Source organism: Lissotriton vulgaris, unplaced genomic scaffold (assembly GCF_964263255.1).
Source record: "Lissotriton vulgaris unplaced genomic scaffold, aLisVul1.2 SCAFFOLD_1851, whole genome shotgun sequence".
Lineage (NCBI taxonomy): Eukaryota > Metazoa > Chordata > Amphibia > Caudata > Salamandridae > Lissotriton > Lissotriton vulgaris.
In genome coordinates this window covers 104,569-131,915 of record NW_028240813.1, presented here as the reverse complement: position 1 = coordinate 131,915, position 27,347 = coordinate 104,569, and the positions used below count along the sequence as shown (strand labels likewise).

The window sequence follows — 27,347 nt, the reverse complement described above, 5'->3', positions numbered from 1 at the left end:
ATCTGCTTCTGTTGTATATTGGTTATCATGTTTACCTGACGTGTGAAAGCCCCATGTTTGACAGTGCGCGTTAATAAAGAGACCAATGATTTTTATTAAAAGTTGTCATGTGTTTTTGTTACCTTGCACCGGCCAAAAAGTGCCGGAAATGACTTCATTTGCAGTCACTTGAAAAGTAGGGATTCTCAAATAAATGGTAAGAGGTTGGAACAAATCTAAAGGAATGCATGGCATATCTATATGTATGTGTACGCAGGTATCCATATATAAAGATCGATAGATAGATAGATAGATAGATAGATAGATAGATAGATAGATAGATAGATAGATAGATAGATAGATAGATAGATAGATAGATAGATAGATAGATAGATAGATAGATAGATAGATAGATAGATAGATAGATAGATAGATAGATAGATATTGGGAGAGAGAGAGCGTTAATATAAACTGAGACTTTATTTTCCATCAAGCTGTCTTTCCTTTCCTTCAGGAGCAGAATGTTCTGATCATCAGCGCTCCAGAATCTAGTGCTTGGTTGGCAAGCATCACACATTGTGATGTGTTAGCTAAGAGTTCCATGTCGTTCAGACTCATATATTCCTCTGTAGTTGTACCTTGGTGATTCAACAAAATGTGGCATCATAAGCAGCATTCTACTGCCATAGACTGGGCAGAAAAAACATTTAGAATTTCACTGAAAAAGAAAAAAAGCATACTTAGGCAGAGCTTTCTGGACAGTAAGGACATTAGAGTAAGTGATGAATAAGCACTGCTTTTGTTAATTTACATAGGCAGAACAGAGACTGCTGGGAAAAGCCTGAAATTAAAGGCACAGAAAATGCCTGCTTCTGGATAGAACACTAAGAAGGGTTGAAAGTTTTTTCTCTGACCCTGGCCACTCTTACAAGCAATCCTATGATAGTCAGAAGGACCCACCCTAAAAAGGAAGGGACAGCCATTTGGACCCTTTCCACCTTTTCTATATCTCGCCTGATCGAGCCTGATCGAGCGCTGATTGAGCGGATTAGCACATGTACTTCTCATTTTTGGAAGGTATTGCTTAGCTTGCTACCAGCAGCTCAGTTATGTTATGATGTTAGAGGCTTGCAAGGAATGCTTTAGTCCTGCATTAGGCAGTTTTTATTGCTACTTGCATTCAAGGGAAAGATAATTAGCCAGAATCTGTGGCCCAGTTATTCAGCTTGGCATTCCGATTTGCACAAAGGGAATAAGCAAGCATTTGAGAAAAAATGCAACATGTGTTTCTTATGTTGTTATGAACAGCTTTTTATTCTTTCTCTTTAGGGTCTAGCCACTGCAGAAATAGATAAATAAGTGCTGACTTCCTGTAAGACGTGTCCAATGCTGGGACAAAATAAAAGGGGACACTTATAAATGATAGTGATATCATTTGAGAAAGGGTAAGTTGACACTGAATTTCATGTGTATTCACAGACCAAGCATGAAAAAGTCCCCAGCATGATCTTCATTGCGTGCTTAGAGCTGGTATTAGCTTTTCAGAGGTGCGGGTCTTTCGAAGGCTCGTTGGTCTAGGGGTATGATTCTCGCTTTGGGTGCGAGAGGTCCCGGGTTCAAATCCCGGATGAGCCCTTTCATTGGTGCTTTTTTAAAGTAGTATTGAAGTATGCATTTCAAAGCCAATATCAATTTTCTCTTTGCAGTAGTGGATGAATATTTGCTAGAGTCTCATGCTTTTAACCTTGCCCTGCCTGAGCAAATAGGAAACATTTCTCTTTAAGCATTTTGCAAAAATGCTGAACTTGCATGGCATATACAAGCGTTCAGCTAGGGCTGTCTGGGAAGGTTGCATGAAAGAAATCTAAAACCAGAGGCCCTTGGAATAGCCTGTTTTGAGAAGTTTCATCACAGAAGAATCAACTGTAGACATCTGTTTCTGTAGTGTAGTGGTTATCACGTTTGCCTCACACGCGAAAGGTCCCCGGTTCGAAACCGGGCAGAAACAGTTGTTATATTGTCTTGGCTGCAATGTTGAGAGGTGCCGTTTTGCCATGAAATTGTCCAGGCCCTGAAGATGGTTTCATGCAGACTCGTTCCAAGAAAGTGAATTCTCTTAAAAACACTAAAGTAATTGGCATGTGGATGTATCTGTTGATTCACAGACCTCGCTTTGAAAAGAGCCCTGCATTCTGTTCATTGCTCACCTAGAACATGCATTAACTTTGGGAATTGTTGGCACCAACAGGCATCTTAGTTTAGTGGAGTGTTTCTGGTGTTTAAGTGCAGAAGCCCTGGGCTCAATTCCTCGGTGACCCTTCTCAAGGTGATGATACAAATGCATCGTCACCTTTACGTTTAATGTCAGAATTGTTTATTTCTATTTGGTGGTGTATGAATGCTTGCAATAGTATGTTGATTTTTTCTAGCCTTGAATGAATAAAAGCAAATCACTTCTCTTTATGTATTTTTCTAATACATTGATATTTGCATCTCCTTTCCTAGCCTGCATTTTTCACTATCTTACAGGCTGTATATAATAAGTATCAATTCAGGGGCCCTTCTTCTACTCAATTCACAACTGTTCTATCCCGGCATTGATAAGCAATCTACATCTGCTTTTGTTGTATATTGGTTATCATGTTTACCTGACGTGTGAAAGCCCCATGTTTGACAGTGCGCGTTAATAAAGAGACCAATGATTTTTATTAAAAGTTGTCATGTGTTTTTGTTACCTTGCACCGGCCAAAAAGTGCCGGAAATGACTTCATTTGCAGTCACTTGAAAAGTAGGGATTCTCAAATAAATGGTAAGAGGTTGGAACAAATCTAAAGGAATGCATGGCATATCTATATGTATGTGTACGCAGGTATCCATATATAAAGATAGATAGATAGATAGATAGATAGATAGATAGATAGATAGATAGATAGATAGATAGATAGATAGATAGATAGATAGATAGATAGATAGATAGATAGATAGATAGATAGATAGATAGATAGATAGATAGATAGATAGATAGATAGATAGATAGATAGATAGATAGATAGATAGATAGATAGATAGATAGATAGATAGATAGATAGATAGATAGATAGATAGATAGATAGATAGATAGATAGATATTGGGAGAGAGAGAGCGTTAATATAAACTGAGACTTTATTTTCCATCAAGCTGTCTTTCCTTTCCTTCAGGAGCAGAATGTTCTGATCATCAGCGCTCCAGAATCTAGTGCTTGGTTGGCAAGCATCACACATTGTGATGTGTTAGCTAAGAGTTCCATGTCGTTCAGACTCATATATTCCTCTGTAGTTGTACCTTGGTGATTCAACAAAATGTGGCATCATAAGCAGCATTCTACTGCCATAGACTGGGCGGAAAAAACATTTAGAATTTCACTGAAAAAGAAAAAAAGCATACTTAGGCAGAGCTTTCTGGACAGTAAGGCCATTAGAGTAAGTGATGAATAAGCACTGCTTTTGTTAATTTACATAGGCAGAACAGAGACTGCTGGGAAAAGCCTGAAATTAAAGGCACAGAAAATGCCTGCTTCTGGATAGAACACTGAGAAGGTTTGAAAGTTTTTTTCTGACCCTGGCCACTCTTACAAGCAATCCTATGATAGTCAGAAGGACCCACCCTAAAAAGGAAGGGACAGCCATTTGGACCCTTTCCACCTTTTCTATATCTCGCCTGATCGAGCCTGATCGAGCGCTGATTGAGCGGATTAGCACATGTACTTCTCATTTTGGGAAGGTATTGCTTAGCTTGCTACCAGCAGCTCAGTTATGTTATGATGTTAGAGGCTTGCAAGGAATGCTCTAGTCCTGCATTAGGCAGTTTTTATTGCTACTTGCATTCAAGGGAAAGATAATTAGCCAGAATCTGTGACCCAGTTATTCAGCTTGGCATTCCGATTTGCACAAAGGGAATAAGCATTTGAGAAAAAATGCAACATGTGTTTCTTATGTTGTTATGAACAGCTTTTTATTCTTTCTCTTTAGGGTCTAGCCACTGCAGAAATAGATAAATAAGTGCTGACTTCCTGTAAGACGTGTCCAATGCTGGGACAAAATAAAAGGGGACACTTATAAATGATAGTGATATCATTTGAGAAAGGGTAAGTTGACACTGAATTTCATGTGTATTCACAGACCAAGCATGAAAAAGTCCCCAGCATGATCTTCATTGCGTGCTTAGAGCTGGTATTAGCTTTTCAGAGGTGAGGGTCTTTCGAAGGCTCGTTGGTCTAGGGGTATGATTCTCGCTTTGGGTGCGAGAGGTCCCGGGTTCAAATCCCGGACGAGCCCTTTCATTGGTGCTTTTTTAAAGTAGTATTGAATTATGCATTTCAAAGCCAATATCAATTTTCTCTTTGCAGTAGTGGATGAATATTTGCTAGAGTCTCATGCTTTTAACCTTGCCCTGCCTGAGCAAATAGGAAACATTTCTCTTTAAGCATTTTGCAAAAATGCTGAACTTGCATGGCATATACAAGCGTTCAGCTAGGGCTGTCTGGGAAGGTTGCATGAAAGAAATCTAAAACCAGAGGCCCTTGGAATAGCCTGTTTTGAGAAGTTTCATCACAGAAGAATCAACTGTAGACATCTGTTTCTGTAGTGTAGTGGTTATCACGTTTGCCTCACACGCGAAAGGTCCCCGGTTTGAAACCGGGCAGAAACAGTTGTTATATTGTCTTGGCTGCAATGTTGAGAGGTGCCGTTTTGCCATGAAATTGTCCAGGCCCTGAAGATGGTTTCATGCAGACTCATTCCAAGAAAGTGAATTCTCTTAAAAACACTAAAGTAATTGGCATGTGGATGTATCTGTTGATTCACAGACCCACAGACCTCGCTTTCATAAGAGCCCTGCATTCTGTTCATTGCTCACCTAGAACATGCATTAACTTTGGGAATTGTTGGCACCAACAGGCATCTTAGTTTAGTGGAGTGTTTCTGGTGTTTAAGTGCAGAAGCCCTGGGCTCAATTCCTCGGTGACCCTTCTCAAGGTGATGATACAAATGCATCGTCACCTTTACGTTTAATGTCAGAATTGTTTATTTCTATTTGGTGGTGTATGAATGCTTGCAATAGTATGTTGATTTTTTCTAGCCTTGAATGAATAAAAGCAAATCACTCCTCTTTATGTATTTTTCTAATACATTGATATTTGCATCTCCTTTCCTAGCCTGCATTTTTCACTATCTTACAGGCTGTATATAATAAGTATCAATCCAGGGGCCCTTCTATTACTCAATTCACAACTATTCTATCCTGGCATTGATAAGCAATCTACATCTGCTTCTGTTGTGTATTGGTTATCATGTTTACCTGACGTGTGAAAGCCCCATGTTTGACAGTGCGCGTTAATAAAGAGACCAATGATTTGTATTAAAAGTTGGCATGTGTTTTTGTTACCTTGCACCGGCCAAAAGGTGCCGGAAATGACTTCATTTGCAGTCACTTGAAAAGTAGGGATTCTCAAATAAATGGTAAGAGGTTGGAACAAATCTAAAGGAATGCATGGCATATCTATATGTATGTGTACGCAGGTATCCATATATAAAGATAGATAGATAGATAGATAGATAGATAGATAGATAGATAGATAGATAGATAGATAGATAGATAGATAGATAGATAGATAGATAGATAGATAGATAGATAGATAGATAGATAGATAGATAGATAGATAGATAGATAGATAGATAGATAGATATTGGGAGAGAGAGAGCGTTAATATAAACTGAGACTTTATTTTCCATCAAGCTGTCTTTCCTTTCCTTCAGGAGCAGAATGTTCTGATCATCAGCGCTCCAGAATCTAGTGCTTGGTTGGCAAGCATCACACATTGTGATGTGTTAGCTAAGAGTTCCATGTCGTTCAGACTCATATATTCCTCTGTAGTTGTACCTTGGTGATTCAACAAAATGTGGCATCATAAGCAGCATTCTACTGCCATAGACTGGGCAGAAAAAACATTTAGAATTTCACTGAAAAAGAAAAAAAGCATACTTAGGCAGAGCTTTCTGGACAGTAAGGACATTAGAGTAAGTGATGAATAAGCACTGCTTTTGTTAATTTACATAGGCAGAACAGAGACTGCTGGGAAAAGCCTGAAATTAAAGGCACAGAACATGCCTGCTTCTGGATAGAACACTAAGAAGGGTTGAAAGTTTTTTCTCTGACCCTGGCCACTCTTACAAGCAATCCTATGATAGTCAGAAGGACCCACCCTAAAAAGGAAGGGACAGCCATTTGGACCCTTTCCACCTTTTCTATATCTCGCCTGATCGAGCCTGATCGAGCGCTGATTGAGCGGATTTCGAGCGCTGATTGAGCGGATTAGCACATGTACTTCTCATTTTTGGAAGGTATTGCTTAGCTTGCTACCAGCAGCTCAGTTATGTTATGATGTTAGAGGCTTGCAAGGAATGCTTTAGTCCTGCATTAGGCAGTTTTTATTGCTACTTGCATTCAAGGGAAAGATAATTAGCCAGAATCTGTGGCCCAGTTATTCAGCTTGGCATTCCGATTTGCACAAAGGGAATAAGCATTAGAGAAAAAATGCAACATGTGTTTCTTATGTTGTTATGAACAGCTTTTTATTCTTTCTCTTTAGGGTCTAGCCACTGCAGAAATAGATAAATAAGTGCTGACTTCCTGTAAGACGTGTCCAATGCTGGGACAAAATAAAAGGGGACACTTATAAATGATAGTGATATCATTTGAGAAAGGGTAAGTTGACACTGAATTTCATGTGTATTCACAGACCAAGCATGAAAAAGTCCCCAGCATGATCTTCATTGCGTGCTTAGAGCTGGTATTAGCTTTTCAGAGGTGCGGGTCTTTCGAAGGCTCGTTGGTCTAGGGGTATGATTCTCGCTTTGGGTGCGAGAGGTCCCGGGTTCAAATCCCGGATGAGCCCTTTCATTGGTGCTTTTTTAAAGTAGTATTGAAGTATGCATTTCAAAGCCAATATCAATTTTCTCTTTGCAGTAGTGGATGAATATTTGCTAGAGTCTCATGCTTTTAACCTTGCCCTGCCTGAGCAAATAGGAAACATTTCTCTTTAAGCATTTTGCAAAAATGCTGAACTTGCATGGCATATACAAGCGTTCAGCTAGGGCTGTCTGGGAAGGTTGCATGAAAGAAATCTAAAACCAGAGGCCCTTGGAATAGCCTGTTTTGAGAAGTTTCATCACAGAAGAATCAACTGTAGACATCTGTTTCTGTAGTGTAGTGGTTATCACGTTTGCCTCACACGCGAAAGGTCCCCGGTTCGAAACCGGGCAGAAACAGTTGTTATATTGTCTTGGCTGCAATGTTGAGAGGTGCCGTTTTGCCATGAAATTGTCCAGGCCCTGAAGATGGTTTCATGCAGACTCGTTCCAAGAAAGTGAATTCTCTTAAAAACACTAAAGTAATTGGCATGTGGATGTATCTGTTGATTCACAGACCTCGCTTTGAAAAGAGCCCTGCATTCTGTTCATTGCTCACCTAGAACATGCATTAACTTTGGGAATTGTTGGCACCAACAGGCATCTTAGTTTAGTGGAGTGTTTCTGGTGTTTAAGTGCAGAAGCCCTGGGCTCAATTCCTCGGTGACCCTTCTCAAGGTGATGATACAAATGCATCGTCACCTTTACGTTTAATGACAGAATTGTTTATTTCTATTTGGTGGTGTATGAATGCTTGCAATAGTATGTTGATTTTTTCTAGCCTTGAATGAATAAAAGCAAATCACTCCTCTTTATGTATTTTTCTAATACATTGATATTTGCATCTCCTTTCCTAGCCTGCATTTTTCACTATCTTACCGGCTGTATATAATAAGTATCAATTCAGGGGCCCTTCTTCTACTCAATTCACAACTGTTCTATCCCGGCATTGATAAGCAATCTACATCTGCTTCTGTTGTATATTGGTTATCATGTTTACCTGACGTGTGAAAGCCCCATGTTTGACAGTGCGCGTTAATAAAGAGACCAATGATTTTTATTAAAAGTTGTCATGTGTTTTTGTTACCTTGCACCGGCCAAAAAGTGCCGGAAATGACTTCATTTGCAGTCACTTGAAAAGTAGGGATTCTCAAATAAATGGTAAGAGGTTGGAACAAATCTAAAGGAATGCATGGCATATCTATATGTATGTGTACGCAGGTATCCATATATAAAGATCGATAGATAGATAGATAGATAGATAGATAGATAGATAGATAGATAGATAGATAGATAGATAGATAGATAGATAGATAGATAGATAGATAGATAGATAGATAGATAGATAGATAGATAGATAGATAGATAGATAGATAGATATTGGGAGAGAGAGAGCGTTAATATAAACTGAGACTTTATTTTCCATCAAGCTGTCTTTCCTTTCCTTCAGGAGCAGAATGTTCTGATCATCAGCGCTCCAGAATCTAGTGCTTGGTTGGCAAGCATCACACATTGTGATGTGTTAGCTAAGAGTTCCATGTCGTTCAGACTCATATATTCCTCTGTAGTTGTACCTTGGTGATTCAACAAAATGTGGCATCATAAGCAGCATTCTACTGCCATAGACTGGGCAGAAAAAACATTTAGAATTTCACTGAAAAAGAAAAAAAGCATACTTAGGCAGAGCTTTCTGGACAGTAAGGACATTAGAGTAAGTGATGAATAAGCACTGCTTTTGTTAATTTACATAGGCAGAACAGAGACTGCTGGGAAAAGCCTGAAATTAAAGGCACAGAAAATGCCTGCTTCTGGATAGAACACTAAGAAGGGTTGAAAGTTTTTTCTCTGACCCTGGCCACTCTTACAAGCAATCCTATGATAGTCAGAAGGACCCACCCTAAAAAGGAAGGGACAGCCATTTGGACCCTTTCCACCTTTTCTATATCTCGCCTGATCGAGCCTGATCGAGCGCTGATTGAGCGGATTAGCACATGTACTTCTCATTTTTGGAAGGTATTGCTTAGCTTGCTACCAGCAGCTCAGTTATGTTATGATGTTAGAGGCTTGCAAGGAATGCTTTAGTCCTGCATTAGGCAGTTTTTATTGCTACTTGCATTCAAGGGAAAGATAATTAGCCAGAATCTGTGGCCCAGTTATTCAGCTTGGCATTCCGATTTGCACAAAGGGAATAAGCATTAGAGAAAAAATGCAACATGTGTTTCTTATGTTGTTATGAACAGCTTTTTATTCTTTCTCTTTAGGGTCTAGCCACTGCAGAAATAGATAAATAAGTGCTGACTTCCTGTAAGACGTGTCCAATGCTGGGACAAAATAAAAGGGGACACTTATAAATGATAGTGATATCATTTGAGAAAGGGTAAGTTGACACTGAATTTCATGTGTATTCACAGACCAAGCATGAAAAAGTCCCCAGCATGATCTTCATTGCGTGCTTAGAGCTGGTATTAGCTTTTCAGAGGTGCGGGTCTTTCGAAGGCTCGTTGGTCTAGGGGTATGATTCTCGCTTTGGGTGCGAGAGGTCCCGGGTTCAAATCCCGGATGAGCCCTTTCATTGGTGCTTTTTTAAAGTAGTATTGAAGTATGCATTTCAAAGCCAATATCAATTTTCTCTTTGCAGTAGTGGATGAATATTTGCTAGAGTCTCATGCTTTTAACCTTGCCCTGCCTGAGCAAATAGGAAACATTTCTCTTTAAGCATTTTGCAAAAATGCTGAACTTGCATGGCATATACAAGCGTTCAGCTAGGGCTGTCTGGGAAGGTTGCATGAAAGAAATCTAAAACCAGAGGCCCTTGGAATAGCCTGTTTTGAGAAGTTTCATCACAGAAGAATCAACTGTAGACATCTGTTTCTGTAGTGTAGTGGTTATCACGTTTGCCTCACACGCGAAAGGTCCCCGGTTCGAAACCGGGCAGAAACAGTTGTTATATTGTCTTGGCTGCAATGTTGAGAGGTGCCGTTTTGCCATGAAATTGTCCAGGCCCTGAAGATGGTTTCATGCAGACTCGTTCCAAGAAAGTGAATTCTCTTAAAAACACTAAAGTTATTGGCATGTGGATGTATCTGTTGATTCACAGACCTCGCTTTGAAAAGAGCCCTGCATTCTGTTCATTGCTCACCTAGAACATGCATTAACTTTGGGAATTGGTGGCACCAACAGGCATCTTAGTTTAGTGGAGTGTTTCTGGTGTTTAAGTGCAGAAGCCCTGGGCTCAATTCCTCGGTGACCCTTCTCAAGGTGATGATACAAATGCATCGTCACCTTTAAGTTTAATGTCAGAATTGTTTATTTCTATTTGGTGGTGTATGAATGCTTGCAATAGTATGTTGATTTTTTCTAGCCTTGAATGAATAAAAGCAAATCACTCCTCTTTATGTATTTTTCTAATACATTGATATTTGCATCTCCTTTCCTAGCCTGCATTTTTCATTATCCTACAGGCTGTATATAATAAGTATCAATTCAGGGGCCCTTCTTCTACTCAATTCACAACTGTTCTATCCCGGCATTGATAAGCAATCTACATCTGCTTCTGTTGTGTATTGGTTATCATGTTTACCTGACGTGTGAAAGCCCCATGTTTGACAGTGCGCGTTAACAAAGAGACCAATGATTTTTATTAAAAGTTGTCATGTGTTTTTGTTACCTTGCACCGGCCAAAAAGTGCCGGAAATGACTTCATTTGCAGTCACTTGAAAAGTAGGGATTCTCAAATAAATGGTAAGAGGTTGGAACAAATCTAAAGGAATGCATGGCATATCTATATGTATGTGTACGCAGGTATCCATATATAAAGATAGATAGATAGATAGATAGATAGATAGATAGATAGATAGATAGATAGATAGATAGATAGATAGATAGATAGATAGATAGATAGATAGATAGATAGATAGATAGATAGATAGATAGATAGATAGATAGATAGATAGATAGATAGATAGATAGATAGATAGATATTGGGAGAGAGAGAGCGTTACTATAAACTGAGACTTTATTTTCCATCAAGCTGTCTTTCCTTTCCTTCAGGAGCAGAATGTTCTGATCATCAGCGCTCCAGAATCTAGTGCTTGGTTGGCAAGCATCACACATTGTGATGTGTTAGCTAAGAGTTCCATGTCGTTCAGACTCATATATTCCTCTGTAGTTGTACCTTGGTGATTCAACAAAATGTGGCATCATAAGCAGCATTCTACTGCCATAGACTGGGCAGAAAAAACATTTAGAATTTCACTGAAAAAGAAAAAAAGCATACTTAGGCAGAGCTTTCTGGACAGTAAGGACATTAGAGTAAGTGATGAATAAGCACTGCTTTTGTTAATTTACATAGGCAGAACAGAGACTGCTGGGAAAAGCCTGAAATTAAAGGCCCAGAAAATGCCTGCTTCTGGATAGAACACTAAGAAGGGTTGAAAGTTTTTTCTCTGACCCTGGCCACTCTTACAAGCAATCCTATGATAGTCAGAAGGACCCACCCTAAAAAGGAAGGGACAGCCATTTGGACCCTTTCCACCTTTTCTATATCTCGCCTGATCGAGCCTGATCGAGCGCTGATTGAGCGGATTAGCACATGTACTTCTCATTTTGGGAAGGTATTGCTTAGCTTGCTACCAGCAGCTCAGTTATGTTATGATGTTAGAGGCTTGCATGGAATGCTTTAGTCCTGCATTAGGCCGTTTTTATTGCTACTTGCATTCAAGGGAAAGATAATTAGCCAGAATCTGTGGCCCAGTTATTCACCTTGGCATTCCGATTTGCACAAAGGGAATAAGCATTTGAGAGAAAATGCAACATGTGTTTCTTATGTTGCTATGAACAGCTTTTTATTCTTTCTCTTTAGGGTCTAGCCAATGCAGAAATAGATAAATAAGTGCTGACTTTCTGTAAGACGTGTCCAATGCTGGGACAAAATAAAAGGGGACACTTATAAATGATAGTGATATCATTTGAGAAAGGGTAAGTTGACACTGAATTTCATGTATATTCACAGACCAAGCATGAAAAAGTCCCCAGCATGATCTTCATTGCGTGCTTAGAGCTGGTATTAGCTTTTCAGAGGTGCGGGCCTTTCGAAGGCTCGTTGGTCTAGGGGTATGATTCTCGCTTTGGGTGCGAGAGGTCCCGGGTTCAAATCCCGGACGAGCCCTTTCATTGGTGCTTTTTTAAAGTAGTATTGCAGTATGCATTTCAAAGCCAATATCAATTTTCTCTTTGCAGTAGTGGATGAATATTTGCTAGAGTCTCATGCTTTTAACCTTGCCCTGCCTGAGCAACTAGGAAACATTTCTCTTTAAGCATTTTGCAAAAATGCTGAACTTGCATGGCATATACAAGCGTTCAGCTAGGGCTGTCTGGGAAGGTTGCATGAAAGAAATCTAAAACCAGAGGCCCTTGGAATAGCCTGTTTTGAGAAATTTCATCACAGAAGAATCAACTGTAGACATCTGTTTCTGTAGTGTAGTGGTTATCACGTTCGCCTCACACGCGAAAGGTCCCCGGTTCGAAACCGGGCAGAAAAAGTTGTTATATTGTCTTGGCTGCAATGTTGAGAGGTGCCGTTTTGCCATGAAATTGTCCAGGCCCTGAAGATGGTTTCATGCAGACTCGTTCCAAGAAAGTGAATTCTCCTAAAAACACTAAAGTAATTGGCATGTGGATGTATCTGTTGATTCACAGACCTCGCTTTGAAAAGAGCCCTGCATTCTGTTCATTGCTCACCTAGAACACGCATTAACTTTGGGAATTGTTGGCACCAACAGGCATCTTAGTTTAGTGGAGTGTTTCTGGTGTTTAAGTGCAGAAGCCCTGGGCTCAATTCCTCGGTGACCCTTCTCAAGGTGATGATACAAATGCATCGTCACCTTTACGTTTAATGTCAGAATTGTTTATTTCTATTTGGTGGTGTATGAATGCTTGCAATAGTATGTTGATTTTTTCTAGCCTTGAATGAATAAAAGCAAATCACTCCTCTTTATGTATTTTTCTAATACATTGATATTTGCATCTCCTTTCCTAGCCTGCATTTTTCATTATCTTACAGGCTGTATATAATAAGTATCAATTCAGGGGCCCTTCTTCTACTCAATTCACAACTGTTCTATCCCGGCATTGATAAGCAATCTACATCTGCTTCTGTTGTGTATTGGTTATCATGTTTACCTGACGTGTGAAAGCCCCATGTTTGACAGTGCGCGTTAACAAAGAGACCAATGATTTTTATTAAAAGTTGTCATGTGTTTTTGTTACCTTGCACCGGCCAAAAAGTGCCGGAAATGACTTCATTTGCAGTCACTTGAAAAGTAGGGATTCTCAAATAAATGGTAAGAGGTTGGAACAAATCTAAAGGAATGCATGGCATATCTATATGTATGTGTACGCAGGTATCCATATATAAAGATAGATAGATAGATAGATAGATAGATAGATAGATAGATAGATAGATAGATAGATAGATAGATAGATACATAGATAGATAGATAGATAGATAGATAGATAGATAGATAGATAGATAGATAGATAGATAGATAGATAGATAGATAGATAGATAGATAGATAGATAGATAGATAGATAGATAGATAGATAGATAGATAGATAGATAGATAGATAGATAGATAGATAGATAGATAGATAGATAGATAGATATTGGGAGAGAGAGAGCGTTACTATAAACTGAGACTTTATTTTCCATCAAGCTGTCTTTCCTTTCCTTCAGGAGCAGAATGTTCTGATCATCAGCGCTCCAGAATCTAGTGCTTGGTTGGCAAGCATCACACATTGTGATGTGTTAGCTAAGAGTTCCATGTCGTTCAGACTCATATATTCCTCTGTAGTTGTACCTTGGTGATTCAACAAAATGTGGCATCATAAGCAGCATTCTACTGCCATAGACTGGGCGGAAAAAACATTTAGAATTTCACTGAAAAAGAAAAAAAGCATACTTAGGCAGAGCTTTCTGGACAGTAAGGACATTAGAGTAAGTGATGAATAAGCACTGCTTTTGTTAATTTACATAGGCAGAACAGAGACTGCTGGGAAAAGCCTGAAATTAAAGGCCCAGAAAATGCCTGCTTCTGGATAGAACACTAAGAAGGGTTGAAAGTTTTTTCTCTGACCCTGGCCACTCTTACAAGCAATCCTATGATAGTCAGAAGGACCCACACTAAAAAGGAAGGGACAGCCATTTGGACCCTTTCCACCTTTTCTATATCTCGCCTGATCGAGCCTGATCGAGCGCTGATTGAGCGGATTAGCACATGTACTTCTCATTTTGGGAAGGTATTGCTTAGCTTGCTACCAGCAGCTCAGTTATGTTATGATGTTAGAGGCTTGCAAGGAATGCTTTAGTCCTGCATTAGGCCGTTTTTATTGCTACTTGCATTCAAGGGAAAGATAATTAGCCAGAATCTGTGGCCCAGTTATTCATCTTGGCATTCCGATTTGCACAAAGGGAATAAGCATTTGAGAGAAAATGCAACATGTGTTTCTTATGTTGCTATGAACAGCTTTTTATCCTTTCTCTTTAGGGTCTAGCCAATGCAGAAATAGATAAATAAGTGCTGACTTTCTGTAAGACGTGTCCAATGCTGGGACAAAATAAAAGGGGACACTTATAAATGATAGTGATATCATTTGAGAAAGGGTAAGTTGACACTGAATTTCATGTATATTCACAGACCAAGCATGAAAAAGTCCCCAGCATGATCTTCATTGCGTGCTTAGAGCTGGTATTAGCTTTTCAGAGGTGCGGGCCTTTCGAAGGCTCGTTGGTCTAGGGGTATGATTCTCGCTTTGGGTGCGAGAGGTCCCGGGTACAAATCCCGGACGAGCCCTTTCATTGGTGCTTTTTTAAAGTAGTATTGCAGTATGCATTTCAAAGCCAATATCAATTTTCTCTTTGCAGTAGTGGATGAATATTTGCTAGAGTCTCATGCTTTTAACCTTGCCCTGCCTGAGCAAATAGGAAACATTTCTCTTTAAGCATTTTGCAAAAATGCTGAACTTGCATGGCATATACAAGCGTTCAGCTAGGGCTGTCTGGGAAGGTTGCATGAAAGAAATCTAAAACCAGAGGCCCTTGGAATAGCCTGTTTTGAGAAGTTTCATCACAGAAGAATCAACTGTAGACATCTGTTTCTGTAGTGTAGTGGTTATCACGTTCGCCTCACACGCGAAAGGTCCCCGGTTCGAAACCGGGCAGAAACAGTAGTTATATTGTCTTGGCTGCAATGTTGAGAGTTGCCGTTTTGCCATGAAATTGTCCAGGCCCTGAAGATGGTTTCATGCAGACTCGTTCCAAGAAAGTGAATTCTCTTAAAAACACTAAAGTAATTGGCATGTGGATGTATCTGTTGATTCACAGACCTCGCTTTGAAAAGAGCCCTGCATTCTGTTCATTGCTCACCTAGAACACGCATTAACTTTGGGAATTGTTGGCACCAACAGGCATCTTAGTTTAGTGGAGTGTTTCTGGTGTTTAAGTGCAGAAGCCCTGGGCTCAATTCCTCGGTGACCCTTCTCAAGGTGATGATACAAATGCATCGTCACCTTTACGTTTAATGTCAGAATTGTTTATTTCTATTTGGTGGTGTATGAATGCTTGCAATAGTATGTTGATTTTTTCTAGCCTTGAATGAATAAAAGCAAATCACTCCTCTTTATGTATTTTTCTAATACATTGATATTTGCATCTCCTTTCCTAGCCTGCATTTTTCATTATCTTACAGGCTGTATATAATAAGTATCAATTCAGGGGCCCTTCTTCTACTCAATTCACAACTGTTCTATCCCGGCATTGATAAGCAATCTACATCTGCTTCTGTTGTGTATTGGTTATCATGTTTACCTGACGTGTGAAAGCCCCATGTTTGACAGTGCGCGTTAACAAAGAGACCAATGATTTTTATTAAAAGTTGTCATGTGTTTTTGTTACCTTGCACCGGCCAAAAAGTGCCGGAAATGACTTCATTTGCAGTCACTTGAAAAGTAGGGATTCTCAAATAAATGGTAAGAGGTTGGAACAAATCTAAAGGAATGCATGGCATATCTATATGTATGTGTACGCAGGTATCCATATATAAAGATAGATAGATAGATAGATAGATAGATAGATAGATAGATAGATAGATAGATAGATAGATAGATAGATAGATAGATAGATAGATAGATAGATAGATAGATAGATAGATAGATAGATAGATAGATAGATAGATAGATAGATAGATAGATAGATAGATAGATAGATAGATAGATAGATAGATAGATAGATAGATAGATAGATATTGGGAGAGAGAGAGCGTTACTATAAACTGAGACTTTATTTTCCATCAAGCTGTCTTTCCTTTCCTTCAGGAGCAGAATGTTCTGATCATCAGCGCTCCAGAATCTAGTGCTTGGTTGGCAAGCATCACACATTGTGATGTGTTAGCTAAGAGTTCCATGTCGTTCAGACTCATATATTCCTCTGTAGTTGTACCTTGGTGATTCAACAAAATGTGGCATCATAAGCAGCATTCTACTGCCATAGACTGGGCAGAAAAAACATTTAGAATTTCACTGAAAAAGAAAAAAAGCATACTTAGGCAGAGCTTTCTGGACAGTAAGGACATTAGAGTAAGTGATGAATAAGCACTGCTTTTGTTAATTTACATAGGCAGAACAGAGACTGCTGGGAAAAGCCTGAAATTAAAGGCACAGAAAATGCCTGCTTCTGGATAGAACACTAAGAAGGGTTGAAAGTTTTTTCTCTGACCCTGGCCACTCTTACAAGCAATCCTATGATAGTCAGAAGGACCCACCCTAAAAAGGAAGGGACAGCCATTTGGACCCTTTCCACCTTTTCTATATCTTAGCCTGATCGAGCGCTGATTGAGCGGATTAGCACATGTACTTCTCATTTTGGGAAGGTATTGCTTAGCTTGCTACCAGCAGCTCAGTTATGTTATGATGTTAGAGGCTTGCATGGAATGCTTTAGTCCTGCATTAGGCCGTTTTTATTGCTACTTGCATTCAAGGGAAAGATAATTAGCCAGAATCTGTGGCCCAGTTATTCACCTTGGCATTCCGATTTGCATAAAGGGAATAAGCATTTGAGAGAAAATGCAACATGTGTTTCTTATGTTGCTATGAACAGCTTTTTATTCTTTCTCTTTAGGGTCTAGCCAATGCAGAAATAGATAAATAAGTGCTGACTTTCTGTAAGACGTGTCCAATGCTGGGACAAAATAAAAGGGGACACTTATAAATGATAGTGATATCATTTGAGAAAGGGTAAGTTGACACTGAATTTCATGTATATTCACAGACCAAGCATGAAAAAGTCCCCAGCATGATCTTCATTGCGTGCTTAGAGCTGGTATTAGCTTTTCAGAGGTGCGGGCCTTTCGAAGGCTCGTTGGTCTAGGGGTATGATTCTCGCTTTGGGTGCGAGAGGTCCCGGGTTCAAATCCCGGACGAGCCCTTTCATTGGTGCTTTTTTAAAGTAGTATTGCAGTATGCATTTCAAAGCCAATATCAATTTTCTCTTTGCAGTAGTGGATGAATATTTGCTAGAGTCTCATGCTTTTAACCTTGCCCTGCCTGAGCAAATAGGAAACATTTCTCTTTAAGCATTTTGCAAAAATGCTGAACTTGCATGGCATATACAAGCGTTCGGCTAGGGCTGTCTGGGAAGGTTGCATGAAAGAAATCTAAAACCAGAGGCCCTTGGAATAGCCTGTTTTGAGAAGTTTCATCACAGAAGAATCAACTGTAGACATCTGTTTCTGTAGTGTAGTGGTTATCACGTTCGCCTCACACGCGAAAGGTCCCCGGTTCGAAACCGGGCAGAAACAGTTGTTATATTGTCTTGGCTGCAATGTTGAGAGGTGCCGTTTTGCCATGAAATTGTCCAGGCCCTGAAGATGGTTTCATGCAGACTCGTTCCAAGAAAGTGAATTCTCTTAAAAACACTAAAGTAATTGGCATGTGGATGTATCTGTTGATTCACAGACCTCGCTTTGAAAAGAGCCCTGCATTCTGTTCATTGCTCACCTAGAACACGCATTAACTTTGGGAATTGTTGGCACCAACAGGCATCTTAGTTTAGTGGAGTGTTTCTGGTGTTTAAGTGCAGAAGCCCTGGGCTCAATTCCTCGGTGACCCTTCTCAAGGTGATGATACAAATGCATCGTCACCTTTAAGTTTAATGTCAGAATTGTTTATTTCTATTTGGTGGTGTATGAATGCTTGCAATAGTATGTTGATTTTTTCTAGCCTTGAATGAATAAAAGCAAATCACTCCTCTTTATGTATTTTTCTAATACATTGATATTTGCATCTCCTTTCCTAGCCTGCATTTTTCATTATCCTACAGGCTGTATATAATAAGTATCAATTCAGGGGCCCTTCTTCTACTCAATTCACAACTGTTCTATCCCGGCATTGATAAGCAATCTACATCTGCTTCTGTTGTGTATTGGTTATCATGTTTACCTGACGTGTGAAAGCCCCATGTTTGACAGTGCGCGTTAACAAAGAGACCAATGATTTTTATTAAAAGTTGTCATGTGTTTTTGTTACCTTGCACCGGCCAAAAAGTGCCGGAAATGACTTCATTTGCAGTCACTTGAAAAGTAGGGATTCTCAAATAAATGGTAAGAGGTTGGAACAAATCTAAAGGAATGCATGGCATATCTATATGTATGTGTACGCAGGTATCCATATATAGATAGATAGATAGATAGATAGATAGATAGATAGATAGATAGATAGATAGATAGATAGATAGATAGATAGATAGATAGATAGATAGATAGATAGATAGATAGATAGATAGATAGATAGATAGATAGATAGATAGATAGATAGATAGATAGATAGATAGATATTGGGAGAGAGAGAGCGTTACTATAAACTGAGACTTTATTTTCCATCAAGCTGTCTTTCCTTTCCTTCAGGAGCAGAATGTTCTGATCATCAGCGCTCCAGAATCTAGTGCTTGGTTGGCAAGCATCACACATTGTGATGTGTTAGCTAAGAGTTCCATGTCGTTCAGACTCATATATTCCTCTGTAGTTGTACCTTGGTGATTCAACAAAATGTGGCATCATAAGCAGCATTCTACTGCCATAGACTGGGCGGAAAAAACATTTAGAATTTCACTGAAAAAGAAAAAAAGCATACTTAGGCAGAGCTTTCTGGACAGTAAGGACATTAGAGTAAGTGATGAATAAGCACTGCTTTTGTTAATTTACATAGGCAGAACAGAGACTGCTGGGAAAAGCCTGAAATTAAAGGCCCAGAAAATGCCTGCTTCTGGATAGAACACTAAGAAGGGTTGAAAGTTTTTTCTCTGACCCTGGCCACTCTTACAAGCAATCCTATGATAGTCAGAAGGACCCACACTAAAAAGGAAGGGACAGCCATTTGGACCCTTTCCACCTTTTCTATATCTCGCCTGATCGAGCCTGATCGAGCGCTGATTGAGCGGATTAGCACATGGGAAGGTATTGCTTAGCTTGCTACCAGCAGCTCAGTTATGTTATGATGTTAGAGGCTTGCAAGGAATGCTTTAGTCCTGCATTAGGCCGTTTTTATTGCTACTTGCATTCAAGGGAAAGATAATTAGCCAGAATCTGTGGCCCAGTTATTCATCTTGGCATTCCGATTTGCACAAAGGGAATAAGCATTTGAGAGAAAATGCAACATGTGTTTCTTATGTTGCTATGAACAGCTTTTTATCCTTTCTCTTTAGGGTCTAGCCAATGCAGAAATAGATAAATAAGTGCTGACTTTCTGTAAGACGTGTCCAATGCTGGGACAAAATAAAAGGGGACACTTATAAATGATAGTGATATCATTTGAGAAAGGGTAAGTTGACACTGAATTTCATGTATATTCACAGACCAAGCATGAAAAAGTCCCCAGCATGATCTTCATTGCGTGCTTAGAGCTGGTATTAGCTTTTCAGAGGTGCGGGCCTTTCGAAGGCTCGTTGGTCTAGGGGTATGATTCTCGCTTTGGGTGCGAGAGGTCCCGGGTTCAAATCCCGGACGAGCCCTTTTATTGGTGCTTTTTTAAAGTAGTATTGCAGTATGCATTTCAAAGCCAATATCAATTTTCTCTTTGCAGTAGTGGATGAATATTTGCTAGAGTCTCATGCTTTTAACCTTGCCCTGCCTGAGCAAATAGGAAACATTTCTCTTTAAGCATTTTGCAAAAATGCTGAACTTGCATGGCATATACAAGCGTTCAGCTAGGGCTGTCTGGGAAGGTTTCATGAAAGAAATCTAAAACCAGAGGCCCTTGGAATAGCCTGTTTTGAGAAGTTTCATCACAGAAGAATCAACTGTAGACATCTGTTTCTGTAGTGTAGTGGTTATCACGTTCGCCTCACACGCGAAAGGTCCCCGGTTCGAAACCGGGCAGAAACAGTTGTTATATTGTCTTGGCTGCAATGTTGAGAGGTGCCGTTTTGCCATGAAATTGTCCAGGCCCTGAAGATGGTTTCATGCAGACTCGTTCCAAGAAAGTGAATTCTCTTAAAAACACTAAAGTAATTGGCATGTGGATGTATCTGTTGATTCACAGACCTCGCTTTGAAAAGAGCCCTGCATTCTGTTCATTGCTCACCTAGAACACGCATTAACTTTGGGAATTGTTGGCACCAACAGGCATCTTAGTTTAGTGGAGTGTTTCTGGTGTTTAAGTGCAGAAGCCCTGGGCTCAATTCCTCGGTGACCCTTCTCAAGGTGATGATACAAATGCATCGTCACCTTTACGTTTAATGTCAGAATTGTTTATTTCTATTTGGTGGTGTATGAATGCTTGCAATAGTATGTTGATTTTTTCTAGCCTTGAATGAATAAAAGCAAATCACTCCTCTTTATGTATTTTTCTAATACATTGATATTTGCATCTCCTTTCCTAGCCTGCATTTTTCATTATCTTACAGGCTGTATATAATAAGTATCAATTCAGGGGCCCTTCTTCTACTCAATTCACAACTGTTCTATCCCGGCATTGATAAGCAATCTACATCTGCTTCTGTTGTGTATTGGTTATCATGTTTACCTGACGTGTGAAAGCCCCATGTTTGACAGTGCGCGTTAACAAAGAGACCAATGATTTTTATTAAAAGTTGTCATGTGTTTTTGTTACCTTGCACCGGCCAAAAAGTGCCGGAAATGACTTCATTTGCAGTCACTTGAAAAGTAGGGATTCTCAAATAAATGGTAAGAGGTTGGAACAAATCTAAAGGAATGCATGGCATATCTATATGTATGTGTACGCAGGTATCCATATATAAGATAGATAGATAGATAGATAGATAGATAGATAGATAGATAGATAGATAGATAGATAGATAGATAGATAGATAGATAGATAGATAGATAGATAGATAGATAGATAGATAGATAGATAGATAGATAGATAGATAGATAGATAGATAGATAGATAGATAGATAGATAGATAGATAGATAGATAGATAGATAGATATTGGGAGAGAGAGAGCGTTACTATAAACTGAGACTTTATTTTCCATCAAGCTGTCTTTCCTTTCCTTCAGGAGCAGAATGTTCTGATCATCAGCGCTCCAGAATCTAGTGCTTGGTTGGCAAGCATCACACATTGTGATGTGTTAGCTAAGAGTTCCATGTCGTTCAGACTCATATATTCCTCTGTAGTTGTACCTTGGTGATTCAACAAAATGTGGCATCATAAGCAGCATTCTACTGCCATAGACTGGGCAGAAAAAACATTTAGAATTTCACTGAAAAAGAAAAAAAGCATACTTAGGCAGAGCTTTCTGGACAGTAAGGACATTAGAGTAAGTGATGAATAAGCACTGCTTTTGTTAATTTACATAGGCAGAACAGAGACTGCTGGGAAAAGCCTGAAATTAAAGGCCCAGAAAATGCCTGCTTCTGGATAGAACACTAAGAAGGGTTGAAAGTTTTTTCTCTGACCCTGGCCACTCTTACAAGCAATCCTATGATAGTCAGAAGGACCCACCCTAAAAAGGAAGGGACAGCCATTTGGACCCTTTCCACCTTTTCTATATCTCGCCTGATCGAGCCTGATCGAGCGCTGATTGAGCGGATTAGCACATGTACTTCTCATTTTGGGAAGGTATTGCTTAGCTTGCTACCAGCAGCTCAGTTATGTTATGATGTTAGAGGCTTGCATGGAATGCTTTAGTCCTGCATTAGGCCGTTTTTATTGCTACTTGCATTCAAGGGAAAGATAATTAGCCAGAATCTGTGGCCCAGTTATTCACCTTGGCATTCCGATTTGCACAAAGGGAATAAGCATTTGAGAGAAAATGCAACATGTGTTTCTTATGTTGCTATGAACAGCTTTTTATTCTTTCTCTTTAGGGTCTAGCCAATGCAGAAATAGATAAATAAGTGCTGACTTTCTGTAAGACGTGTCCAATGCTGGGACAAAATAAAAGGGGACACTTATAAATGATAGTGATATCATTTGAGAAAGGGTAAGTTGACACTGAATTTCATGTATATTCACAGACCAAGCATGAAAAAGTCCCCAGCATGATCTTCATTGCGTGCTTAGAGCTGGTATTAGCTTTTCAGAGGTGCGGGCCTTTCGAAGGCTCGTTGGTCTAGGGGTATGATTCTCGCTTTGGGTGCGAGAGGTCCCGGGTTCAAATCCCGGACGAGCCCTTTCATTGGTGCTTTTTTAAAGTAGTATTGCAGTATGCATTTCAAAGCCAATATCAATTTTCTCTTTGCAGTAGTGGATGAATATTTGCTAGAGTCTCATGCTTTTAACCTTGCCCTGCCTGAGCAACTAGGAAACATTTCTCTTTAAGCATTTTGCAAAAATGCTGAACTTGCATGGCATATACAAGCGTTCAGCTAGGGCTGTCTGGGAAGGTTGCATGAAAGAAATCTAAAACCAGAGGCCCTTGGAATAGCCTGTTTTGAGAAATTTCATCACAGAAGAATCAACTGTAGACATCTGTTTCTGTAGTGTAGTGGTTATCACGTTCGCCTCACACGCGAAAGGTCCCCGGTTCGAAACCGGGCAGAAAAAGTTGTTATATTGTCTTGGCTGCAATGTTGAGAGGTGCCGTTTTGCCATGAAATTGTCCAGGCCCTGAAGATGGTTTCATGCAGACTCGTTCCAAGAAAGTGAATTCTCCTAAAAACACTAAAGTAATTGGCATGTGGATGTATCTGTTGATTCACAGACCTCGCTTTGAAAAGAGCCCTGCATTCTGTTCATTGCTCACCTAGAACACGCATTAACTTTGGGAATTGTTGGCACCAACAGGCATCTTAGTTTAGTGGAGTGTTTCTGGTGTTTAAGTGCAGAAGCCCTGGGCTCAATTCCTCGGTGACCCTTCTCAAGGTGATGATACAAATGCATCGTCACCTTTACGTTTAATGTCAGAATTGTTTATTTCTATTTGGTGGTGTATGAATGCTTGCAATAGTATGTTGATTTTTTCTAGCCTTGAATGAATAAAAGCAAATCACTCCTCTTTATGTATTTTTCTAATACATTGATATTTGCATCTCCTTTCCTAGCCTGCATTTTTCATTATCTTACAGGCTGTATATAATAAGTATCAATTCAGGGGCCCTTCTTCTACTCAATTCACAACTGTTCTATCCCGGCATTGATAAGCAATCTACATCTGCTTCTGTTGTGTATTGGTTATCATGTTTACCTGACGTGTGAAAGCCCCATGTTTGACAGTGCGCGTTAACAAAGAGACCAATGATTTTTATTAAAAGTTGTCATGTGTTTTTGTTACCTTGCACCGGCCAAAAAGTGCCGGAAATGACTTCATTTGCAGTCACTTGAAAAGTAGGGATTCTCAAATAAATGGTAAGAGGTTGGAACAAATCTAAAGGAATGCATGGCATATCTATATGTATGTGTACGCAGGTATCCATATATAAAGATAGATAGATAGATAGATAGATAGATAGATAGATAGATAGATAGATAGATAGATAGATAGATAGATAGATAGATACATAGATAGATAGATAGATAGATAGATAGATAGATAGATAGATAGATAGATAGATAGATAGATAGATAGATAGATAGATAGATAGATAGATAGATAGATAGATAGATAGATAGATAGATAGATAGATAGATAGATAGATAGATAGATAGATAGATAGATAGATAGATAGATAGATAGATAGATAGATAGATAGATAGATAGATAGATATTGGGAGAGAGAGAGCGTTACTATAAACTGAGACTTTATTTTCCATCAAGCTGTCTTTCCTTTCCTTCAGGAGCAGAATGTTCTGATCATCAGCGCTCCAGAATCTAGTGCTTGGTTGGCAAGCATCACACATTGTGATGTGTTAGCTAAGAGTTCCATGTCGTTCAGACTCATATATTCCTCTGTAGTTGTACCTTGGTGATTCAACAAAATGTGGCATCATAAGCAGCATTCTACTGCCATAGACTGGGCGGAAAAAACATTTAGAATTTCACTGAAAAAGAAAAAAAGCATACTTAGGCAGAGCTTTCTGGACAGTAAGGACATTAGAGTAAGTGATGAATAAGCACTGCTTTTGTTAATTTACATAGGCAGAACAGAGACTGCTGGGAAAAGCCTGAAATTAAAGGCCCAGAAAATGCCTGCTTCTGGATAGAACACTAAGAAGGGTTGAAAGTTTTTTCTCTGACCCTGGCCACTCTTACAAGCAATCCTATGATAGTCAGAAGGACCCACACTAAAAAGGAAGGGACAGCCATTTGGACCCTTTCCACCTTTTCTATATCTCGCCTGATCGAGCCTGATCGAGCGCTGATTGAGCGGATTAGCACATGTACTTCTCATTTTGGGAAGGTATTGCTTAGCTTGCTACCAGCAGCTCAGTTATGTTATGATGTTAGAGGCTTGCAAGGAATGCTTTAGTCCTGCATTAGGCCGTTTTTATTGCTACTTGCATTCAAGGGAAAGATAATTAGCCAGAATCTGTGGCCCAGTTATTCATCTTGGCATTCCGATTTGCACAAAGGGAATAAGCATTTGAGAGAAAATGCAACATGTGTTTCTTATGTTGCTATGAACAGCTTTTTATCCTTTCTCTTTAGGGTCTAGCCAATGCAGAAATAGATAAATAAGTGCTGACTTTCTGTAAGACGTGTCCAATGCTGGGACAAAATAAAAGGGGACACTTATAAATGATAGTGATATCATTTGAGAAAGGGTAAGTTGACACTGAATTTCATGTATATTCACAGACCAAGCATGAAAAAGTCCCCAGCATGATCTTCATTGCGTGCTTAGAGCTGGTATTAGCTTTTCAGAGGTGCGGGCCTTTCGAAGGCTCGTTGGTCTAGGGGTATGATTCTCGCTTTGGGTGCGAGAGGTCCCGGGTACAAATCCCGGACGAGCCCTTTCATTGGTGCTTTTTTAAAGTAGTATTGCAGTATGCATTTCAAAGCCAATATCAATTTTCTCTTTGCAGTAGTGGATGAATATTTGCTAGAGTCTCATGCTTTTAACCTTGCCCTGCCTGAGCAAATAGGAAACATTTCTCTTTAAGCATTTTGCAAAAATGCTGAACTTGCATGGCATATACAAGCGTTCAGCTAGGGCTGTCTGGGAAGGTTGCATGAAAGAAATCTAAAACCAGAGGCCCTTGGAATAGCCTGTTTTGAGAAGTTTCATCACAGAAGAATCAACTGTAGACATCTGTTTCTGTAGTGTAGTGGTTATCACGTTCGCCTCACACGCGAAAGGTCCCCGGTTCGAAACCGGGCAGAAACAGTAGTTATATTGTCTTGGCTGCAATGTTGAGAGTTGCCGTTTTGCCATGAAATTGTCCAGGCCCTGAAGATGGTTTCATGCAGACTCGTTCCAAGAAAGTGAATTCTCTTAAAAACACTAAAGTAATTGGCATGTGGATGTATCTGTTGATTCACAGACCTCGCTTTGAAAAGAGCCCTGCATTCTGTTCATTGCTCACCTAGAACACGCATTAACTTTGGGAATTGTTGGCACCAACAGGCATCTTAGTTTAGTGGAGTGTTTCTGGTGTTTAAGTGCAGAAGCCCTGGGCTCAATTCCTCGGTGACCCTTCTCAAGGTGATGATACAAATGCATCGTCACCTTTACGTTTAATGTCAGAATTGTTTATTTCTATTTGGTGGTGTATGAATGCTTGCAATAGTATGTTGATTTTTTCTAGCCTTGAATGAATAAAAGCAAATCACTCCTCTTTATGTATTTTTCTAATACATTGATATTTGCATCTCCTTTCCTAGCCTGCATTTTTCATTATCTTACAGGCTGTATATAATAAGTATCAATTCAGGGGCCCTTCTTCTACTCAATTCACAACTGTTCTATCCCGGCATTGATAAGCAATCTACATCTGCTTCTGTTGTGTATTGGTTATCATGTTTACCTGACGTGTGAAAGCCCCATGTTTGACAGTGCGCGTTAACAAAGAGACCAATGATTTTTATTAAAAGTTGTCATGTGTTTTTGTTACCTTGCACCGGCCAAAAAGTGCCGGAAATGACTTCATTTGCAGTCACTTGAAAAGTAGGGATTCTCAAATAAATGGTAAGAGGTTGGAACAAATCTAAAGGAATGCATGGCATATCTATATGTATGTGTACGCAGGTATCCATATATAAAGATAGATAGATAGATAGATGGATAGATAGATAGATAGATAGATAGATAGATAGATAGATAGATAGATAGATAGATAGATAGATAGATAGATAGATAGATAGATAGATAGATAGATAGATAGATAGATAGATAGATAGATAGATAGATAGATAGATAGATAGATAGATAGATAGATAGATAGATAGATAGATAGATAGATAGATAGATATTGGGAGAGAGAGAGCGTTACTATAAACTGAGACTTTATTTTCCATCAAGCTGTCTTTCCTTTCCTTCAGGAGCAGAATGTTCTGATCATCAGCGCTCCAGAATCTAGTGCTTGGTTGGCAAGCATCACACATTGTGATGTGTTAGCTAAGAGTTCCATGTCGTTCAGACTCATATATTCCTCTGTAGTTGTACCTTGGTGATTCAACAAAATGTGGCATCATAAGCAGCATTCTACTGCCATAGACTGGGCAGAAAAAACATTTAGAATTTCACTGAAAAAGAAAAAAAGCATACTTAGGCAGAGCTTTCTGGACAGTAAGGACATTAGAGTAAGTGATGAATAAGCACTGCTTTTGTTAATTTACATAGGCAGAACAGAGACTGCTGGGAAAAGCCTGAAATTAAAGGCACAGAAAATGCCTGCTTCTGGATAGAACACTAAGAAGGGTTGAAAGTTTTTTCTCTGACCCTGGCCACTCTTACAAGCAATCCTATGATAGTCAGAAGGACCCACCCTAAAAAGGAAGGGACAGCCATTTGGACCCTTTCCACCTTTTCT

The 27,347-nt window shown here is 39.5% G+C and overlaps 17 non-coding genes across 17 annotated transcripts; all 17 read left to right on the top strand.

Annotated features, from left to right (window-relative positions):
• The first annotated feature begins 1,542 nt into the window (after positions 1-1,542).
• TRNAP-UGG (transfer RNA proline (anticodon UGG)) lies at positions 1,543-1,614 on the top strand. Its single transcript has one exon. It is a non-coding gene; the product is annotated as a tRNA-Pro (tRNA).
• A 300-nt stretch (positions 1,615-1,914) lies between these two features.
• Positions 1,915-1,987, top strand: TRNAV-CAC (transfer RNA valine (anticodon CAC)). The gene has a single exon. It is a non-coding gene; the product is annotated as a tRNA-Val (tRNA).
• Positions 1,988-4,221: 2,234 nt separating this feature from the next.
• Positions 4,222-4,293, top strand: TRNAP-UGG (transfer RNA proline (anticodon UGG)). Its single transcript has one exon. It is a non-coding gene; the product is annotated as a tRNA-Pro (tRNA).
• A 2,546-nt stretch (positions 4,294-6,839) lies between these two features.
• TRNAP-UGG (transfer RNA proline (anticodon UGG)) lies at positions 6,840-6,911 on the top strand. Its single transcript has one exon. It is a non-coding gene; the product is annotated as a tRNA-Pro (tRNA).
• A 300-nt stretch (positions 6,912-7,211) lies between these two features.
• Positions 7,212-7,284, top strand: TRNAV-CAC (transfer RNA valine (anticodon CAC)). Its single transcript has one exon. It is a non-coding gene; the product is annotated as a tRNA-Val (tRNA).
• Positions 7,285-9,419: 2,135 nt separating this feature from the next.
• Positions 9,420-9,491, top strand: TRNAP-UGG (transfer RNA proline (anticodon UGG)). The gene has a single exon. It is a non-coding gene; the product is annotated as a tRNA-Pro (tRNA).
• A 300-nt stretch (positions 9,492-9,791) lies between these two features.
• Positions 9,792-9,864, top strand: TRNAV-CAC (transfer RNA valine (anticodon CAC)). Its single transcript has one exon. It is a non-coding gene; the product is annotated as a tRNA-Val (tRNA).
• Positions 9,865-12,019: 2,155 nt separating this feature from the next.
• Positions 12,020-12,091, top strand: TRNAP-UGG (transfer RNA proline (anticodon UGG)). Its single transcript has one exon. It is a non-coding gene; the product is annotated as a tRNA-Pro (tRNA).
• Positions 12,092-12,391: 300 nt separating this feature from the next.
• Positions 12,392-12,464, top strand: TRNAV-CAC (transfer RNA valine (anticodon CAC)). The gene has a single exon. It is a non-coding gene; the product is annotated as a tRNA-Val (tRNA).
• A 2,611-nt stretch (positions 12,465-15,075) lies between these two features.
• On the top strand, positions 15,076-15,148 carry TRNAV-CAC (transfer RNA valine (anticodon CAC)). Its single transcript has one exon. It is a non-coding gene; the product is annotated as a tRNA-Val (tRNA).
• A 2,182-nt stretch (positions 15,149-17,330) lies between these two features.
• On the top strand, positions 17,331-17,402 carry TRNAP-UGG (transfer RNA proline (anticodon UGG)). The gene has a single exon. It is a non-coding gene; the product is annotated as a tRNA-Pro (tRNA).
• Positions 17,403-17,702: 300 nt separating this feature from the next.
• Positions 17,703-17,775, top strand: TRNAV-CAC (transfer RNA valine (anticodon CAC)). Its single transcript has one exon. It is a non-coding gene; the product is annotated as a tRNA-Val (tRNA).
• A 2,135-nt stretch (positions 17,776-19,910) lies between these two features.
• TRNAP-UGG (transfer RNA proline (anticodon UGG)) lies at positions 19,911-19,982 on the top strand. The gene has a single exon. It is a non-coding gene; the product is annotated as a tRNA-Pro (tRNA).
• A 300-nt stretch (positions 19,983-20,282) lies between these two features.
• TRNAV-CAC (transfer RNA valine (anticodon CAC)) lies at positions 20,283-20,355 on the top strand. The gene has a single exon. It is a non-coding gene; the product is annotated as a tRNA-Val (tRNA).
• A 2,182-nt stretch (positions 20,356-22,537) lies between these two features.
• On the top strand, positions 22,538-22,609 carry TRNAP-UGG (transfer RNA proline (anticodon UGG)). Its single transcript has one exon. It is a non-coding gene; the product is annotated as a tRNA-Pro (tRNA).
• Positions 22,610-22,909: 300 nt separating this feature from the next.
• TRNAV-CAC (transfer RNA valine (anticodon CAC)) lies at positions 22,910-22,982 on the top strand. The gene has a single exon. It is a non-coding gene; the product is annotated as a tRNA-Val (tRNA).
• Positions 22,983-25,629: 2,647 nt separating this feature from the next.
• Positions 25,630-25,702, top strand: TRNAV-CAC (transfer RNA valine (anticodon CAC)). Its single transcript has one exon. It is a non-coding gene; the product is annotated as a tRNA-Val (tRNA).
• Positions 25,703-27,347: the final 1,645 nt, after the last annotated feature.